Here is a 21841-nt window from a genome sequence, read left to right as displayed (position 1 = left end):
ATGAACATGGGAGCACAGATATATCTTTGAAGAACTGATTTCATGTCCTGAACAGGGATTGCTGGATCACATAGTAGTTCTATTATTAGTTTTCTGAGGATCTTCCATACTGTTTTTCCACAGTGGCTGTACCAGTTTACATTCCAATCAAGAGTGCAAAGGGTTCTCTTTTCTCCACATCCTCACCAAGACTTGTCACCTTTCATCTTTATAATCATCCCAACAGGTGTGAAGTGATAATTGGTTTTGATTTTCATTTCTCTGATGATTAGTGATGTTGAATGCCTTCTTATACACCTGTTAGCCATTTGTATGTCTTCTCTAGAAAAAGTGTCTGTGCAGGTCCTTTGCCCATTTTTAAATTAGATTGGTTTTTTTTGCTGTTAAATAGTATAAGTTCCTTATGTATTTTGTATATTAACCCCTTATGAGATATATGGTTTGCAAATAGTAATATTTCTACTCTTAATGTGAAAATATGCCTGTAAAGATTCAACAAAATAATACAAAAAAATAAATTTAGTAAAAAACAAAACTAAACAGAAACAAAGAAATTTCGATTGTTATTTTTAGGAGGGAAATATGAGATGATGGTTAAAATTTACAGCACTATCAATTTAAATACTTATATGAAGAAAATAATGTTATTCAAAATAAAAGAACTGATATGATACTCTATTTGTAAAAAATATTTAAGTCAAAGAGCAAGATATTTATAAAATAAGCTACAATATAATAAATGTAGAAATTCTTACCAAAGGAATTTTTTTTAATTTGTCATTTTATTGATGTTTGATTTTCCCTTGTGGTAAAACATAAGCCAATTTTCATGTAATAAATCTTGGAAAGAATGAAAAAATGCCAAAGTAATGACCTTATAAACTGGAACTTTTTAAATTTGAGAGATGATATGAGGTAAATCCCTTTGGAAAGAAATCTTAAACCAAAGGTTATGAAAAGGATTATTTGAGATAGAAATAGATCCAAGACTCAATTTAGACAGCAAGAAAACATAGAAGGTACAATTACTTTTCCCATAGTACAACCTTGAGGAAATGTATTTTTGTAGGTTTAATGTATGCTTCTAAGTTTTAATAGTATTTGTGCTTCATTTATATGTAGGGAGAAATATTTAATTTTCTTCTTAATAAAGAGAAAATATTATAATTTTTATAAACATTTTAGGATTTGTAATAAAAGTTCAATTTGAGATGGTATAAAGTTTACAGTTTTAAAATGAAGCAGAATTGTTGGAATACAATTATTAAAATGAAATTTATGATGACTACCTAATCAAAAAAAATAATGCATTTACATAATTTTACATGTAAATGTATATATGCTTTAAATAAAACTACAAGTATTTTAAATGAATCTTACTTATTAAATTAACATGCCTGAAAAATTTTTATTTTAAAATGTTAAATTGGGGGACACCTGGGTAGCTCAGTTAGTTGAGTATCTGCCTTCAGCTCAGGTCATGATCCCAGGGTGCTGGGATCGAGCCCCTCATCGGGCTCCTTGCTCAGCAGCGAGTCCACTTTTCCCTCTCCCTCTGCTCCTCTCTCTGTTTGTGTTTTCTCTCTTTCTTTCTCTCAAATAAATAAATAAAATCTTAAAAAATATATTAAATTGGATTTCCACTCTGGTATTGACATACTAAGACCCTTCTGAATGATTATCCTGTATAAAATTATTGTAAACAATGAACACAATAAATAAAACTAACTGCCTGGAGGCACTGGAAAGTGAACAGATCAAGTCCTGTGTTGGGCTCTGTCCTCAGTGGGGAGTCTGCTTGAGAGTCTCTTCCTCTGCCCCACCCGCTCTTGCATGTGGGGGTGTGCACGTGCTCTCTCTAATAAATAAATAAATCTTAAAAAAATAAAAACACCAAAGACAGTAATAAGAGATGAAGAAGGGCACTATATCATAATAAAGGGGTCTCTCCAACAAGAAGATCTAACAATTGCAAATAATTCTGCTCCCAAATTGGGAGCAGGAAAATATATAAATCAATTAATAACAAACTTGAAGAAACTCAGTTTTATAACATAATAATAGTAGGGGACTTGAACACCCCACTCACAGCAATGGACAAATCATCAACAAGGAAACAGGCTTTGAATGACACATTGGAACAGATGGACTTCACAGATATATTCAGAACATTTCATCCTAAAGCAGCAAAATATACATTCTTTTTGAGTGCACATGGAATATTGTCTAGAATATATCACATACTGGGTCACAAATCAGGCCTCAAACAGTACAAAAAGATTGAGAGCATATGATGCATGCTCTCACACAATGCTATAAAACTTGAAGTCAACCACAAGAAAAAATTTGGAAAGACCACAAATACATGGAGGTTAAAGAACATCCTACTTAAGAATGAATGGGTTAACCAGGAAATTAAAGAAGAAATTACAAAAATAATGGAAGCAAATGAAAATGAAAACACAGTGGGGCATCTGGGTGGCTCATATGGTAAAGCGTCTGCCTTCAGCTCAGGTCATGATCCCAGGGTCCTGGGATAGAGCCCCACATCAGCCTCCTGGCTCAGCGTGGAGCCCGCTTCTCCCTCTCCCTCTGCCTCTCTCCCTGCTCATGCTCTCTCTCTCTCTCTCTCTCTGTATCTCTGTGTCTGAAATGAATAAATAAAATCTTTAAAAAAAAAGAAAATGAAAATACAATAGTACAAAACATTTGGGGTGAAGCAAAAGTGGTCATAAGACAGAACTATATAGCAATACTATATACCTTTTGTCAAGAAGCAAGAAAAATCTTGAATACACAACCTAACATAACACCCAAAGGAGCTGGAAAAAGAATAGCAAATAATGTCTAAAACCAGCAGGAGAAGAGAAATAATAAAGATTAGAGGAGAAATAAATGATATAGGAATTAAAAAAACAGTAGAAAAAATCAACAAAACTAGGAGCTGATTCTTTGAAAGAATTAACAAAATTGATAAAACCCTAGCCAGACTTATCAAAAGGAAAAAAAAAAGACCCAAGTAAATAAAACCACAAACAAAAGAGGAGAGATCACAACCAACACCACAAAAATATAAATAATTGTATGAAAATATTATGAGCAACTATATGCCAAAAAAATAGGTAATCTGGAAGAAATGGATAAATTCCTAGAAGCAAATAAACTACCAAAACTGAAACAGGAAGAATTAGAAAATTTGAACAGACCCATAACCAGCAAAGAAATTGAATCAGTAATGAAAAATCTCCCAATAAGCAAGAGTCTAAGGTCTGATGGCTTCCCAGGGGAATTTTACCAAACATTTAAAAAGTTAATACCTATCCTTCTTCAAAACTGTTCCAAAAAATAGAAAGAGAAGGAACAATTCCAAACTCATTCTGTGAGGCCACATTACCTTGATTCTAAAAGCAAAGACCCCACTAAAAAGGAGAATTACAGGTCAATATCCCTGATTAACATGGATGCAAAAATTCTCAAAAGATAATAGCAAATCAAATTCAACAGTATATTAAAATAATTCTTCACCACCATCAAGTGGGATTTATTCCTGGGCTTCAAGAGTGGTTCAATATCTACAAATCAAATGTGATACACCACATTAATAAAAGAAAAGAACCATATGATCCTCTCCATAGATGTAGAAAAAGCACTTGACAAAGTAAAACATTCTTTCTTCATAAAAACCCTCAAGAAACTAGGGACACAAGGAATATACCTCAACATCATGATGGCCATATATGAAAAACCCACAACTAATATCATCCTCAGTGGGGAAAAACTGAGAGCTCTTCCCCTAAGGTCAGGAACATAACAAGGACATCCACTCTCACCGCTGGTGGTCAACATAGTACTGGATGTTCTAGCCTCAGCAATCAGACAACAGAAAGAAATAAAAGGCATCTAAATTGGCAAGGAAGAAATCGAACTTTCACTATTTGCAGACAACATGATACTCTGTAGAAAATCCAAAAGACTCCACCAAAAATTGCTAGAAGTGATACATGAATTCAGCAAAGTCACAGGATATAAAATGAACACAAATAATTCTGCTGCATTTCTATATACCAATAATGAAGCAGCAGAAAGAGGTCAAGGAATTGATCCCATTTACAATTACACCAAAAACCATAAGATACCTAGGAATAAATCTAACCAAAGAGGTAAAATATCTGTACTCTGAAAATTATAGAACACTTCCAAAAGAAATCAAAGAAGGCACAAAGAAATGGAAAAACATTCTGTGCTCATGGATTGGAAGAACAAATATTGTTAAAATATCTACACTACCCAAAGCAATCTACACATTCAATGCAATCCCAATCAAAATAACACCAGCAATTTTTTCACAGAGCTAAAACAAACAATCCTAAAATTTTTATGGAACCAGAGGAGACCACAAATAGCTAAAGGAATATTGAAAAAGAAAAGCAAAGAGGAAGGCATCACAATCTAGACTTTAAGCTCTATTATAAAACTGTAGTCATCAAGACGTATGGTACTAGCACAAAAACAGACACATAGATCAATGGAACAGAATAGAGAACCCAGAAATGGACCCAAAACTATATGGTCAACTAATCTTTGACAAAGCAAGAAAGGATATCCAATGGAAAAAAGTGTTCTCACTTTTTTGGAAAAGTGGATATCCAATGGAAATCCATTGGATATCCAATGGAAAACTAGACAGCTACATGCAAAAGAATGAAACTGGACCACTTTCTTACACCATCCACAAAAATAAATTCAAAATGGAAAAAAGACCTAAATGTGAGACAGGAATCCATCAGAATCCTAGAGGAGAACACAGGCAGCAAGCTATTTGACCTCAGCTCTATCAACTTCTTACTAGCCACATCTCCAGAGGTAAGGGAAACAAAAACAAAAATTAACTATTGGGACCTCATCAAGATAAAAAGCTTTTGCACAACAAAGGAAACAATCAACAAAAGTAAAAGCCAACCAACAGAATGGGAGAAGATATTTGAAAATGACTGTCAGATAAAGGGCTAGTATCCAGAATCTATAAAGTACTCATCAAACTCAACACTCAAAAAAGAAATAATCCAGTTAAGAAATGGGCAGAAGACATAAACAGACATTTTTCTAAAGAAGACATCCAAATGGCTAACAGACAAATGAAAAGGTAGTCAACATCATTCAACTTCAGGGAAATACCAATCAAAATCACAATGAGATACCACCTCACACCTCTCAGAATGGCTATAATTAACATCTCAGGAAACAACAGGTGGTGGCAAGGATGTGGAAAAAGGGGAATTTTTTGCACTGTTGGTGGGGATGTAACCTGGTGAAGCCACTCTGGAGAACAGTATGCAGGTTCCTCAAAAAGTTAAAAATAGAACTGCCCCATGATACAGCAATTGCATTATTAAGTATTTATCCAAAAGGTATGAAAGTGCTGATTTGATTTTATTTTTTTAAGGTTTTATTTATTTATTTGAGAGAGAGAATGAGAGACAGAGAGCACAAGAGGGAAGAGGGTCAGAGGGAGAAGCAGACTCCCTGCTGAGCAAGGAGCCCAATGTGGGACTCGATCCCGGGACTCCAGGATCATGACCTGAGCTGAAGGCAGCCGCTTAACCAACTGAGCTACCCAGGCGCCCAGAAAGTGCTGATTTTAAAGGGCACATGCACCCCAATGTTTATAGCAGCACTATCAACAATAGCCAAGCTATGGAAAGAGCCCAAATGTCCATTGATTGATGAATACATAAAGGAGGGCTGGTATATACATACAATGGAATATTACTCAACCATCAAAAAGAATGAAATCTTGCCATTTGCAACTATGTGGATGGAACTAGACTGTATTATGCAGAGCAAAATAAGTCAGTCAGAGAAAGACAAATATCATATGATTTCACTCAGATGTGGAATTTAAGAAACAAAGCATTAATGTAGAGGAAGGGAAGGAAAAATAAGATAAAAACAGAGAAAGAGGCAAACCATAAGAGATAAGAGACTCTTAACCACAGAGAACAAACTGAGGGTTGCTGGAGGGGAGATCAGTGGGGGGATGGGCTAAATGTGTGATGGGCATTAAGGAGGGCACTCGTTGGGATGAGCACTGGGTGTTATATGTAAGTGATGAATCACTAAATTCTACTCTTGAAATCAATATTACACTATATGTTAAGTAACTAGTACTTAAATAAAAACACGGAATAAAAAAATTCTAAAATTTTGATATTAAAATATATATCATATAGAATTTGAAAACACTGAGCCCTCTAATCACGTTTATCCTAAATTTTTTAATAACATGGCATACTTAGTGATTAGTGACTTCTTTGATATTTTAGAGCATTAATATATTGTAATTATCCTTATTTTGATAAAAATATATGTTAAAACTTCAACATTTTATACTAAATAAGTTTTTAGGTATGATTTAAAATAAATAACTACATTGGACTGTATTAACCAGGAGAGAATATACATTCTTTTGAAGGACTAGATATTAGTTCAGAAGTCTAAATAATATAATTTTTATCCAGTTTTTTATATAGAATATATTGTTTATGAGATAATTTAATATCCTTGATGTACAATAAGTATCAAAATAGTCATTTTCTCCAAAAAGTTTATTTCCACATTTTATTCTGCATACAAACCCATTTGTACATTTTCTCCTACAAAGTTATTTTACATGTTACTGTTGTTTCATAAATGAAATCCTGTTACATGTGTGTCATATTTTGAAATGAACCATTATTGAAAAAACGCATTATTTATGTAAGAGTAAATTAAAATTTATTTCTAGGTGAAACTGAGGCCTTTTAAATACATAATAATTAACAGGGAATAAACAATTTACTAGGTAATATATTTCAAATTTACATATCATTTATTCCTAACAGATTGGTATGACATAGACTCTTTTTCAACTAGCCCACAGGTTGTACACTGCCAATATAGGACGACAGATATGTCATATTTCCTGGTCAAAAAATGTATTATTATTATTAATCCTGTTTTAATAAATGTGAAAATGTTTAAGCAAGCCATGTTTTTCCCATTTATCTATAGGCTATTGACTAGTGATTACCTTTCATATATTCTGATTCAAATATTTCTTACATCTGCCTGTACTTTAGGCAATTTTATATACTACCCACACACTAGAAAGTAAATTCCATAATCACAGTGATAAATTTGTTAATAATTAAAACCCCAGAACGTAATATGGCCACTAACCCAGAGCAGACACTATGAATATCTGTTAAGATTATCTAGGGGTGCCTAGATAATCAGATAATCAGATAATCACAGCTGGTTAAGTGTCCAACTGTTGATCTCAGCCCAGGTCTTGATCTCAACGTCATGAGTTCAAGCCCTGCCGTGGGCTCCATCCTGGTTAAAAAGAAAATCAAAAAACTATCTAGTACCATAACTATATAGATAATCTCCATCTATATTAAAAGTTTAAAAATATGTGTTTTCCAATTCCTTGCTAATATTCTACAAAGATGCCATTACTTCTGTTACTTTATATTATAATAAAAATCATTTTATTTTTCTAAAGGAAGTGGCTAACAGCTGATTCCTTTATAGTAACAATAGCATCATTAGAAATTGCTGAGAATTCTCTTCAAAGTTGATAGAGAAATTTTCATTTTCTTATTTAATCAACAGCTCTGTAAGAAAAAGTATAAAAATAGTGTTTAAAAACATAAGTCTCTAAAAGCAGGATAATTTTGATTCAAATGCATTTCTACCATTCATTAGCTGTGTGACGTTTGTATAATACTTCAACTCAACACTTCAGGTACTCCAACTGTAAGAAGGAAATGATGGTTGTATATACCTCAGAGGCTTAATGTGAGTATTAAATAAGGCATTTATATATAACACTTAACATAATATCTAGCAAACAGTAAATGTCAATAAATATGAACAAAGCAGTATGAAGATCATTTTATTTATTTTTGTTGTATTGTATTGTATTGTATTGTACTTTATTTTATTTTTAGAGAGAGAGAATCCCACATTCATTGCAGAGCCCAATATGGGGATAGATCTTATGACCCTGAATCATGACCTGAGCCAAAATCAAGAGTCAGATGCTCAACTGACGGAGCTACCCAGGTGCCCCTCAGACAGTATAAATGACTCTTCCAAAATAATACAGTAGGTGTCAGATCACATAATTGAATTAAATTATGAAATTCAAGATGACACAAAGAAATGGAAAGACATTTTATGCTTATAGGTTAGAAGAACAAATACTGTCAAAATGTCTATATTACCCAAAGCAATCTATAGATCTAATGCAATCCCTAACAAAGAACCAACAGCATTTTTCAGAGAACTAACTAGAACAAAAAAATCCTAAAATTTATATGGAATCACAAAAGACCCTGAACTGCCAAAGCAATTTTGAAAAAGAAAAGCAAACCTGGAGGTATCACAATTCCAAACTTTAAGTTATATTATAAAGCTGTAGCAACCAAAACAGTATGGTACTGGCACAAAAACAGACTCACAGATCAATGGAACACAATAGAAAACCCAGAAATAAACCCACATTTATATGGTTAATTAATCTTTTTTTTAACGATTTTATTTATTTATTTGACAGAGAGTGAGAGAGCACAGGCAGGGGGAACAGCAGAGGCAGAGGGAGAAGCAGGCTCCCCACTGAGCAAGGAGTTTGATGCAGGAGTCAATCCCAGGACCCTGGGATCATGGCCTGAGCCAAAGGCAGATGCTTAACCTACTGAGCCACCCAGGCACCCTATATGGTCAATTAATCTTCAACGAAGTAGGGAAGAATATCCAGTGGGAAAAAGTCTCTTCAACAAATTTTCTTGGGAAAACTGGATAGCTACATGCAAAGAATGAAACTAGACCACTTTCTTAACACCATACACAAAAATAAACTCAAAATGGATTATATTTAAACCTAGATCTAGACCTAAAATCCTAAAGAGAGCACAGGCAGTAGTATCTCTGACATCAGCCATAGCAACATTTTTCCAGATATGTCTCCAGAGGCAAAAGAAATAAAAGTAAAAATAAACAATTGGGACTACATTAGAAAAAAAAGCTTCTGCACAGCAAAGGAAATAACCAACAAAACTAAAAGACAAGTTATGGAATGGGAGAAGATATTTGCAAATGACAAATCTGATAAAGAGCTAGTATTCAGAATATATAAAGAATTTATATAACTCAACACCCCAAAAAACAAAGAATCCAATTAAAAAATGGGCAGAAGACATGAACAGGCATTTTTCCAAAGAAAACATCCAGGTGGCCACAGACATATAAGAAGATGCTCAACAATACTCATCAGGGAAATGCAAATCAAAACTAGGTGTCACCTCATACCTGTCAGAATGCCTAAAATAAAAAAAAGCAAGAAACAACAGATGTTGGCAAGGATGTGGAGAAAAAGGAACCCTTGTGCACTGTTGGTGGGAATGTAAATTGGTGCAGCCACTGTGGAAAATGATACAGACATTCCTCAAAATGTTAAAACTACCCTGCAGTCCAGTGATCACAATACTGGGTATATACCCAAAAGATACAAAAGCACCAATTCAAAGGGATACATGCACCTCTGTTTATAACATTATTTACAACAGCCAAATTATGGAAACAACCCAAATGCCCATCAATAGATGAATGAATAAAAAAGTGGTTTTTAAATATAAATATATAAATATAAATATAAATAAATAAATAATGGGGTATTATTCAGCCATAAAATAGAATGAAATCTTGCCATTTGCGAGGACATGGATAGAGCTAGAGAGTATAATGCTAAGTGAAATAAGTCAGTCAGAGAAAGACAAACACCATATGATTTCACTCATATGTGGAATTTAAGAAACAAATGAGCAAAAAGAGAGAAAAAGAGAGTGAGATATAACAAAGCAGTGGCTTAATCTGTATGTCATATGACTCTATAGGCTAAAATAAGAGTAAATTTTCATCACCTTTCATGTTTTACTACACACAGTTTAGTCTCAGTCTCTAATATTTGTGTCTTTTCTTCAATTCGGTATCTTTGAAATCCCTTTCTTATTTAATTGAAGATTAATTACTGTGAAAACTTTTTTTATAGTTCAGGCTGGAGCATATCTCCATATCTAAGAACTCAGTTGCCATTAATTTGTTTATCTTTTTAGCACAAAACACTTTATGAACCCTTTTTAAGTAAACAAAGATCTTTCTAATTACAACAAATAGTGTTCAAACCTCTTGGGAATATGAAGCAAATAAAAAATCTTATTAAGGTCTGTGTTAGTGTTTCTTTTTCTTTTTTTTTTAAGGATTTTATTTATTTATTTGACAAGAGAGAGAGTACAGGCAAGGAGAGCGGCAGGCAGAGGGAGAGGGAGAAGCAGACTCCCCGCTGAGCAGGGAACCTGATGTGGGGCTCGATCCCAGGACCCTGAGATCATGACCTGAGCTGAAGGCAGATGCTTAACTGACTGAGCCACCCAGGCGCCCCCCATGTGCAAGTGTTTCTTAACCTTTAATGTATTCCAGAATAAACTGGGAAGTTTTAAAATATCCATCCTCCAACCCAAAGATTCTGATTCAGTATGTCTAGAAGATGTCATAAGTAGCTCCCATCAGTTTAAACTCAAACCCATCAGTCTCTATATCCCTATACACAAACACAAAATTTTCCACCCCTGCCAATCACTCCTCCTCCATGCTAAAAATGACAGTAATTATATGTGTTCAATATATACACCAGCAGTAATTTATATCTTTTCATGATCTCTTCCCAGTCCTTGGCATTCTTTATTTTTTAAATTTTCCTTTTTAATTAACTTTTTTATTTAAATTCAATTAGTTAACATATAGTGTATCATTAATTTCAGATGTAGAGTTCAGTTATTCATCAGTTGTGTATAACACCCAGTGCTCATTACATCACATGCCCTCCTTAATGCCCATCACCCAGTTACCCCATCCCCCCACTGACCTTCCCTCCAGCAACCCTCAGTTTGTTAACTATGGGAAACAAACTGAGGTTTTTTTGTTTGTTTTTTTTAATCTTCTTATCTCTGCTTTGACCTTGTAGTGTAGACCAAGGATGAAAACCCATGCATAAGCAACAGAAGCTCTTACATGTACTTTCTCTTATTCTCTGTCCATTGAACCACATATATCCAGATGTATTTATGCATACTCATTATTGTGTTTAGCCTTGACACAAGAATTCTTATCAGTTATAGCAACTAGTTAATCAGAATATACATTATAATTAATACTCCCTAACTGTTCACAGATTTAAGGAAAAAAAAAATGACTGATTTGGATAACTATTTGCAAAGAGAGTTTAATATCTCACACATTCCAAACAGAAGATAACTTTCATTGGGCTGAATATAAATAGGAGTGGAGACTGATAAACTACCAGGATTTTCATTTTTATGAAAATGGCATCTTTGACAATAAAACATTGGAAACCATGTAACACCTATCAAACAATGATTTAATGCATTGTGGTACATTAAATGAACAAAAATGTAAGAAATGAATTAACTATTTTATCTCTCAAGTCTATTCTAATATAGTTACTATGATCTACTCCGACTCTATTGAAGAGATTATTCTAGATGGTAATGAGAAATCAATCATTTATTATATGAAAGCAGTATCATCCACAGAATAGACCTTATAAGACAGAAAAGAATCTCTTACTATTATCATTGATGTTCACAAGACTCACATCTATAATCATGGTCATTCTTAAAATATATGTACATATTTTTTAATTTTCTAATGGTGGCTATGACCATAAAAAAGTATAGCATATACCACATGGATATCTTTTGTTCAGTATTTATAACAGTCCTCTTGACAACTTTGGAAGAGCATTATCATATCCTAAAACCAAGGGCCATCTGCTACTGCAGATGCCAGGTTATGGTCTATTGGCAGTTTTGATGGTAGCAGAACTGAGTTATTTCATTAGGGGCAATGAAAAATGCATACATTTGGTTCCTCCAAATATAATTCAAGTACATGTCTTCTGTCAGAATGGTTTATAATACAGATGGGCCAGGGTGACAAGGCCACATTCATCAGATGTGGGGTATGTAAGAATAGAAAACTCCTACCTGCAGGGCTAGAGCTAAGAGTTGTCTGAAGACAACAGGGTGCAAGAGAACAAATATGCTCCATACTCCCTGGTCCAATCTCCTGTTAGTCCCCCAAGCTCTGGACTCAGACTAACTTTCTGACCCCCACTCCTGTCCCTTCTTTTAGTTTTATGTAATGACATCTCTTTTAATTTGGTTGTTAAATTTGGCCTATGATAAGCTTTGCTCCCACCTCACCCATGGTAGGTTGAGGCCCTACTAATTTCCACTGCATTAGGTAATTAAAAAAAAAAAGAGAAAGAAAGAAAAGAAAAACCTCTTTTCTTTTCTTTTCTTTTCTTTTTTTTTTAATTGGCCTTTAAACTCTCCTATCAGCCCTGGTATCTTGAAGGAATCCTGACACATAGTATGTGCCAGTGTGGAGAATACTGCAGGCTGTGAAGTCATACTGTATGTGTTAAAATACCAACAACCTCATTCACAAGCCATGCAATTTTAAGAGAGTTAATTCATTTTCTTCAGTTTCTTAATCTGAAAAGTGTGGATATGACAGTGCCTTCATTCAGACTTGCTATGAAGTTGAAATTAGATAATTTTAAAAAGCTTAACACAGAAGCAATTATCACATGAATGTTAGTATTAATTATTAATCATAAAGTCCTTCCAAGGTAATTCAAATATGGGGTATCAGATGCTCTACAGATAGCACAGATATTGCTTCCCCCACATACACTCAACCTTCATTATTCATGGATTCTGTATTTGTGAATTTGTCATTTATGTATAACTCCAAAATTAATACCTGATACTTCATAGCCATTTGCAGACATGCACACAACCTCAAAAACTGGGTTGCTCAATGCCCAAGTTCCCAGCCAAAGTCTAACAATAACTGTTTCAGCTCTCATGCTGTTAACCAGGGTCCTTTTTGCTATAGAGTAAGTGCCACATTTTTTGCTTTTTGTTGGTAATTTGGCTGTTTATAATGGCTCCCAAGCATAGTCTGAAGTGTTATCTAATGTTCCTAAACACAGTGTGCCTTATGGATAAATACATGTGTTAGACAAGCTCCATTCAGGCATGAGTAATAGTGCTTTTGGCAGTGAGTTTGATGTTAATGAACCAATAATATACACATCCAGAAAAAGGAAGAGAAAATTCTTCAATCTGTATGTTAAGTTCACTCTATAAAATGCTAAAGTAATGTCTACAGTACATGATAAAGCTATGGAAAAGACAGAAAACTTGCTAAATTTATGAATTTGAGAGATGACACCAAAAAAAGTGTAGTGGACAGAACTGCTGTAAAGTTGAAAGCCAATAAAATAAATAGGATCATTACCCAGATCAAGGAAATCTTAATTCCTTTTAGTCAATGCTGGCTGGATCATCTGTTTCAAAAGGCAACATATGGCAAAAATAAATAAACAAACAAATAAAATAAATAAAAATAAGCCCACAAGCCGGGCAGGTTATGTAGTTTAGGAGACTACAAAATAATTTTTAAATGCCTGCCAAATATTATACAAGAGATGAGTTATATAGAAGAGCATATTTTTCAATACTATGAAAATAGTATGTTTTATAAAAAGGCTGGTAAATGAACCTATATAATGCATGTGGCTTTCTGGCTGAAAAAAATGTGACCAGAGGTTTATCAGAACATTTACCCTGCATTTTCCCTGGGAGCGGTCATTAAGTATTTGCTAATTCAGTGTTTATAGCAACTTTATAGAACATAGTTACCATAAGTAATGTAGGTAAAGTAAATAAGTAAAAGTCAACCAGCCTACTGAGAAGAGGAAGCAGAAATTCTTCTTCCATCACTGTGATACACTGCAGGATGGTAGACTTGTACTTTCTCACAAATTGGTATAACAAGATTTTTATTTGTTATTTTTATATATAAGGTTGCCTTGATACTGCTTTAAAGAAACTTATTGTTAAATTTAAAAGTTCATTTTTATGTTGGGGGTTCTGATATAATGTAAATACATTGAGTTCATATATTTGTATCATTAGTTGCATAAGGCAGTGTTAGATAAGAATGGCTAAATAAGTGCCATGCAAATTTCCCACATTCCTTACCAGTCTTGAAGTACTAACTAATGCACTATGAAGGTCTGATGTCAAAGGTAAATACAAAGGGACTCAACCACTTCATTAAGTTGAAACTTACACAGGTCACAATGCTCTGCTGGGAAGAAATTGGGAACATCTTTTGCTGGGGATATTTTTATAAAGAACTGTGATATTTTCTACCTTTGCATTTCTCAATGTGTCAGCTTAATAAAACAGTCATCACATAAACCATCTTCAGGGAAGAAACTATAAGTGGCCAATTTATTTGAAACATTACTTTGTATTTGTTGGTATTATTCTTTTAAGGAGGAACTGTGTTTCTGCCAAGTCAAGCACCTAAGGCTTCTGTACACTAACTCCATTACAATTTGCTATAGTATTACTAATTGGTAGTGATTATGTCTATGTGAGGTGAGTAGATCAGCCAAAATATGTATTAAAATAAATCAATTTTGGATTTATGATTTTTTTTTGGATTTATGATTTTAAATGACATTATTAAGGTCTGGTTCCCACTATTTTTTTATGATTTATATTATCTGGATTATGTTTCCTTTCTTTTCAGCATGTCATTTGTAGAATCTCTTCTTTTTATAATTAATGTTTTGTTTAAAAAAGATGTCAATCAACCAGCCATTATAATAGTGCTCTCTTCTTTGTTTTGCATTTCTTGCTTTTTGATTTATTATTATTTTTTAAGATTTTATTTATTTATTTGGGAGAGTAAGTGAGCAAGCAAGAGAAAGAAAGAGAGAGCACAAGTGGGGGAAGGCACAGAGGGAGACGAAGACTCCTGCTGAGTGGGGAGCCTTACACGGGGCTCAATTCTAGGACCCTGGATCATGACCTGAGCCGAAGGCAGACGCTTAACTGACTGAGCCACACAGGCACCTCTATTTTATTACTTTCTAATACCATAAAAATTTAGCTCCAGGGAAATTTATGTGACACACATGCTTTGTAGATTATGGTGTAGAATGTCGGAGTTATTTATAAAGCAAGTATTACAATGTTTGTGTGACATTGAAGGCCAACAATGCAACTCTATAAACACCAATAACAGCAAACACATAGCTTTAACAGCACTTACCAAGTCCCAGTTCTAAGCACTTCACATGTACTAACTCATTTAATCAAGAAAGTAACCCTATGAGGTAGGAACCATCTTTAACATTTCCAATTTACAAATTAAAGGAACTGAGCAAAGAGAATTTAACTTATCCTAGGTTACCCAACCAGAAAGCAGCAAGGTCAAAATTTAAACTCAAGGGAGTTTGATTGTAAAATCTGTTCTTGAAAGCATTAAATTATTTTGCCCACTGTAAAACTAGAGAAAACACTTTTGGGTACATTATCTTACTGACTTCAATAATTGCACAAATTAAACTACTTCAAAAATTCTCTGGCATTCTTCTTTTTGCTTCACCTTAATTTGCTCTTCCTGAATCTTAGCTACAGTTATGCCCATGCTCCATTCAATGTTCCTGCCTTGAAGCTGGGGTCTGAACTTCCTGGTTCATTCATTTTCTATAACTGTATAACACACTGCTATCCCAGGAGCAATAACGTCAGCTGGCATCTCTCTGGGTAACAGTCTAGGGTTTTAATCAAGGCTCTTTTGGTTACAAGTTATAACAAAACAAAACTACACAAATGACTTAAGCAGGAAAAGTTGGAAAAGTGGAATCAACAGGAGACATGGATACTCCATGGAACCCAAAGAAAGGAAATACAATCAAAAGAGATTAACACCTGGAAACGTTAGAAACCTGTAAAAAACATCAAGCCCCAAACTTCTTCTGTCTCTCCTTCCCTCTGTGACATCATGCTCTGACCTATGTTTTATTTACATGTCTCCCTTATTCTATTCTTTCTACAAATTGTTTTTTTTTCTCCTTTTCTGGGTATACAGCAGAAGATGGTCATCCTATACCTCCAAAATTCACATGCCTTTCATATGTGACCAGTATAATCTAACACCCTTGAATCCCAATTCTAAATCCTGAATTGGGAGAATATGATTGAACCATTTGGGGGACATGTGCCCACTTTTCATTCTATAAGCTACATGGAAGGGTAGAGTCTGGTTACATATTTCTATGCAGATTAATACACTTTTCCTCACATGGCTCCTTTAACATTTCTGGGTGCCACTAAAATCTATAATCAAATTACCAACCTGAATCTAATGTAAAATAAAAATATTGCATTATATATCTTTCTACTATGCTACAGGGAGGTAGCCTGCTGTGGGCTTTGTTCTGGGTCTTCAGCATTAAGCATAATTATCCAAGTCTACAAGAAATGCAACATTCGAGAAGAAACTGCTATATTCACAATGTAAAAATAAAATTTGGCAATTACAGAGTTGAGACATAAGTGGTCTTTACTTCTTAAAAATAAGACTTCATAGCCTGGGGGAGGATTTTAAAGTAAAGAAAAGAAATATGAGCTGTAAGCAATTCCGAACCTTAATAGCAAGCAAGAAAATTAGGAAGATCCTAAACAGCAGAATGATTCATGAAAACAATGAGTAGAGAAAATAGGAGGAGTAGTATATTTTTATGTGAAAATATTGAAAGTGAAGTCAAAATTAAGATGCTATCAATTTATTGCTGGATTCATGTGATAAGAGCATATCTTGTCTCATTATTCCCTGTCTCTTTTAACTTCCATTTACCTTGCTCTACAAATTGTTGCAATATGAATCTTCTTTAAATATCAATTTTATTAGTTTTACTTGATATTCCTGTAGCTCTAAGCTGCCCTAACATGTCCTTATCATGATTAAATTGTGCATAAAGGTGAACAAAATTTAATGCAATGATTCAGAATTTATAGATACTCAGAGTTATAGTTACAGTTATAGCAAACTCTAAGTCAAATATTGCAGTTGTTGCATTAAACACTTATCTTTACAAATTTTATAGAACTATTGTCTTATATTGGCTATACTCTAAATGTTTTCTATAACAGAATTTTAAAAAAATCTATTTTTAAATCAATTTATTTTACTAAAACCATTAAAAAATAGGGACTTTCAAAATGACAAAAATTTCTAAGTTTTAGCTTTTAGTTTATTTGTACCAGTTTAATTGAAAGATATGTGCATAAACAAAGCTCAGATAATGCTTTAAGGTAACACTCTGAATATGATATTAATAACATCATATAAATCCGAATAAAGGCCTTTTGGGATACAGGTTTATCATAGCTATAACTATTTTTAACCCATTTCTTTAAAGAACACATATACCTCCCAACAGATGAGAGGGGAAAAACTTAATTGTTGTTATTGTTTCATTTATACATAAACCTCCATAAATCAACTGTAATTGATTTTTTTTGTTGTTTTATTTAAGTTTGGGAAGACTGAGCTGAATTAAGCAGAATCCCAAACATAAATCAATTCAGTTCCATATATCCTCTCAACAGCCTTCCTCTGAGATTGCCATCTGTTGTCACTAGAGACTTATGAAAAAAGTCTACCCAAACAGAAATCATTTCAGTCCAGGAGGAGAGAGCTGAATACGCAGCTAAGCTGTCTTAACTAGCTATTGTGTAGCTAGGCTACCATGTCCAGGAAAAATCAGTGGGAAGTAGGTGTTATCCACTACAACTCAGAAGAACCTAAACTGGGAAAAACAGTCCTTAAGTAGAACCTGGGTTTGAGAGAAGGATAGAGAAATAAGGATTATCACTGGGCTACACAGTCTGAGATAACCATCAGCACATGTAACCTTATATTGATGTCCATTTTCCCCAGTGTTTCTGGGACACAACTTTATGGAGGAAATGCACCTGATAGTTAACCTGGATATACGATATTTCTTGTGTAGTATGCAAAATAATAGAGATTACAAACCAGTTGATAGTTTAATTTAAGGATACTTAAAGTAAAAAAGAACATGATGGGCATAAACGAAATAGTGTTCCTAAATGAGCTGGAACACACAAGTATATCTTGAGAATATTACAGATTCATGGGCTAGTAATAAGGGAAAATCATTATAAACTATTAGCACCCTGCCTTTCAATGTTTGTATTTGAAAAATATTTAGCTATCACTTAGACATGGAATAGCTACTTCTTTCTTCAAATGGCAAAGTTTATGTTATCGAGTACAGCACTAAATTTGAACATACATTTGTACAACCAATAAAATATTTGTTTATAATTTTGTTCTGTATTTTATTGAAATTTAAATTATGATTGAATTAAGCATTGATCATGTGAAACTTGCTAATTGTGGTAAAACTGAACTTATCCTCCTCCCTGCATTTTAAGATTTAGGATTAAGAACAGTTTCATGTGCAATCTAACCAAATCATTTTACATCCTAATTGACCACATGCCATCAGATGAGATTAATAAGGGTCAAGTGAAACTTCACTCTGAATCATAACTTGCTGTCTACTTAGAATTTCACCTCAAAATGTTCCCTTTTCTTAATCAGAAGAAATTGAGAAAAGCTTTTTTTGGAAATGAGTCCTCTTTTGATAAATAGTCCAGGAATATGAGACTTAGAGTTTTATGATATTTTATAGAATTTAAAAAAGGGTATTTAAAATAGTTTTGAAGTTGCTAGTGATGTTTAGGACTACTTTATTTTTTTTTTTTCAATCTGCATTTCAATTGCTAATTCTGTGGGAGAAGTGAAAGCATAACACCGACCACTCTAGATTTTTGGGAGGTCCTTCTGCTGGGATACTTTGCTTACTAGAGTCATCTCAATATTGGGAGGAGAAGCAGTTCCTAATGTGTTCAATTCTTGCCCTTCTCTTGACAGTGGCAACATTCAAACTTTATCAACATGTAGAAAATAACCTCATCAATGCAAAAAAGAAAGAACATGGTTCCTTAAATCACCTCTTACAGTTATTCAAAAAATGGTAAACAGTACAATGGGAAGGAAATGAAAAAAATCTGAAATCAAATTAAATATTTTTTTTGGAATGCTCTAAACCTCAGAAAGAGTTTTACTTCTTTTTAATAAAAGTTGCGTTTCTTATCATCTAGTCTTTTATATCACAGATTTTCATAGTGCACAGCTTTTCTGAAGAAATATGAAAGCCACTTTTACTCTCTCTGCCATATTCTACCTTCTTCCTTTTCCCACAAAAATATATTACAGTTCATATTATTTTCTCCTATCATAAAACCTGAGCCAAAAGAAATCTAATAGAATTTGAAGCTTTATAACAGAGGTAATATTTTTGAACTGTCTTTCATCAGAGTGGAAGTCTTAGATAGCTAATATTATTATCCCATTGATTTCCTAGCCCAGGGCTAAATATAATACAACTCATGGATAGCTATTTTATTCTCTGATAGTGTATAGCATAATTATGACTTTATTTGCCATAATTTTAAAAGTTTTTTTCTTTTGTCTGTCCCATTTATTTTATTACTCATTCAAAATGTCTAATAAAGAAGAAAATGCAAACAAAATGGCGTTCACCTAGATACTGAATTATCGTTACTGATAGAAGTTGACATTTAGGGGCGTCTGGGTGGCTCAGATAGTTGAGTAGCTGACTCTTGATTTCCACTCAGGTCAAGATCTCAAAGTCCAAGGATCAGCTGCCTCTGGCTCTGCACTCAGCAGGGAGTCTCCTCCCTCTCTCTCTGCCCCTCCCTATCACAAATAAATAAATAAATGAATCTTAAAAAAAAAAAGTTGACATTTATGTCCATATCGTGACTATAGATATTGATGTATACTGCAGTAATATATGTTGTGTTTGTTACACATAAGCATTTTATGAAAAATTCCAGGCAATGATCTTCCAGAGTGATGGTTTGGGGATACTCTCATCAACATATGCTTCCTACTCAAATCAGTAGTTATGAATTACTTCATTAAAAAGTGCAGAATACTAGCCCTTTATCTGATATGTCATTTGTATATATCTTCTCCCATTCTGTCGGTTGTCTTTTGGTTTTGGTGACTGTTTCTTTTGCTGTGCAAAAGCTTTTTATCTCGATGAAGTCCCACTAGTTCATTTTTGCCCTTGCTTCCCTTGCCTTTGGCGATGTTTCTAGGAAGAAGTTGCTGTGGCTTAGGTTGGAGAGGTTGCTGTCTGTGTTCTCCTCTAGGATTTTGATGGACTCCTTACCAAAATCTATAAAGAACTTTTCAAACTCAACACCCAAAGAATAATCCAATCAAGAAATGGGCAGAAGACATGAACAGACATTTTTCCAAAGAAGACATCCAAATGGCCCACAGACACATGAAAAAGTGCTCAATATCGCTCGGCATCAGGGAAATCCAAATCAAAACCTCAGTGAGATACCCCTCACACCAAACAGAATGGCTAAAATGAACAAGTCAGAAAACGACAGATGTTGGTGAGGATGCGGAGAAAGGGGAACCCTCCTACACTGTTGGTGGGAATGCAAGCTGGTGCAGCCACTCTGGAAAACAGTATGGATGTTCCTCAAAAAGTTGAAAATAGAGCTACTGTACGATCCAGCAATTGCACTACTGGGTATTTACCCCAAAGATACAAATGTACTGATCCAAAGTGGTACGTGCACCCTGATGTTTACAGCCTCAATGTCCACAATAGCCAAACTATGGAAAGAAACAAGATGTCCATCAACAGATGAATGGATAAAGAAGAAGTGGTAGATATATATATATATATATATATATATATACACACACAATGGAATATTATGCAGCCATCTAAAAAAACAAAAACGAAATCTTGCCATTTGCAACGATGTGGATGGAGCTAGAGGATATTATGCTTAGCAAAATAAGTCAATCAGAGAAAGACATGTATCATATGACCTCACTGATATGAGGAATTCTTAATCTTAGGAAACAAACTGAGGGTTGCTGGAGCAGTAGGGGTGGGAGGGATGGGGTGGCTGGGTGATAGACATTGGGGAGGGTATGTGCTATGTTGAGCACTGTGAATTGTGTGAGACTGATGAATCACAGACCTGTACCTCTGAAACAAATAATACATTATATGTTAAAAAAAAAAAAAGAAGAAGATAGTAGGAAGGGAAAAATGAAGGGGGAGAAATCAGAGGGGGAGACAAACCATGAGAGACTATGGACTCTGAGAAACAAACTGAGCGTTCTAGAGGGGAGGGGGTGGGGGGATGGGTTAGCCTGGTGATGGGAATTAAAGAGGGCACTACTGAATGGAGCACTGGGTGTTATATGCAAACAATGAATCATGGAACACTACATCAAAAAATGAATGAATGAATGATTTAATTAATTAATTAATTAATTAATTTTTTAAAAAAGTACAGAAAGTGGGATGCCTGAATGGTACAATCAGTTAAGCATGTGACTCTTCATTTCCAGCTCAGGTCATCTTCTCGGGTTTTGTGAGAAGGAGCCCTGCGTGGGACTCTGTGCTCAGCAGGAAGTCTGTTTCTCTCCCTCCTCCTCTCCCTCTGCTCCCCCTCCTGCGCTCTGTCTTTTGTCTCTTCAATAAATAAATACATCTTTTTTAAAAAAATTAAAAATTTAAAAAATTTTAAAAGAATTAAAAGTGCAGAAAGATGGGGCACCTGGGTGGCTCAGCCAGTTGAGCGTCTGACTCTTGGTTTCGGCCTGGGTTGTGATCTCGGGGTAGTGTGATCGGCCAGCATGGGGCTCTGTGCTCAGCATGGAATATGCTGGATATTGTCTCCCTCTC

The sequence above is a fragment of the Eumetopias jubatus genome, unplaced genomic scaffold (genome assembly GCF_037043125.1).
Source record: "Eumetopias jubatus isolate StellerSeaLion01/CBP00866 unplaced genomic scaffold, mEumJub1_p1.0 scaffold_7, whole genome shotgun sequence".
Lineage (NCBI taxonomy): Eukaryota > Metazoa > Chordata > Mammalia > Carnivora > Otariidae > Eumetopias > Eumetopias jubatus.
Note: the sequence above shows the minus strand (reverse complement) of the source record.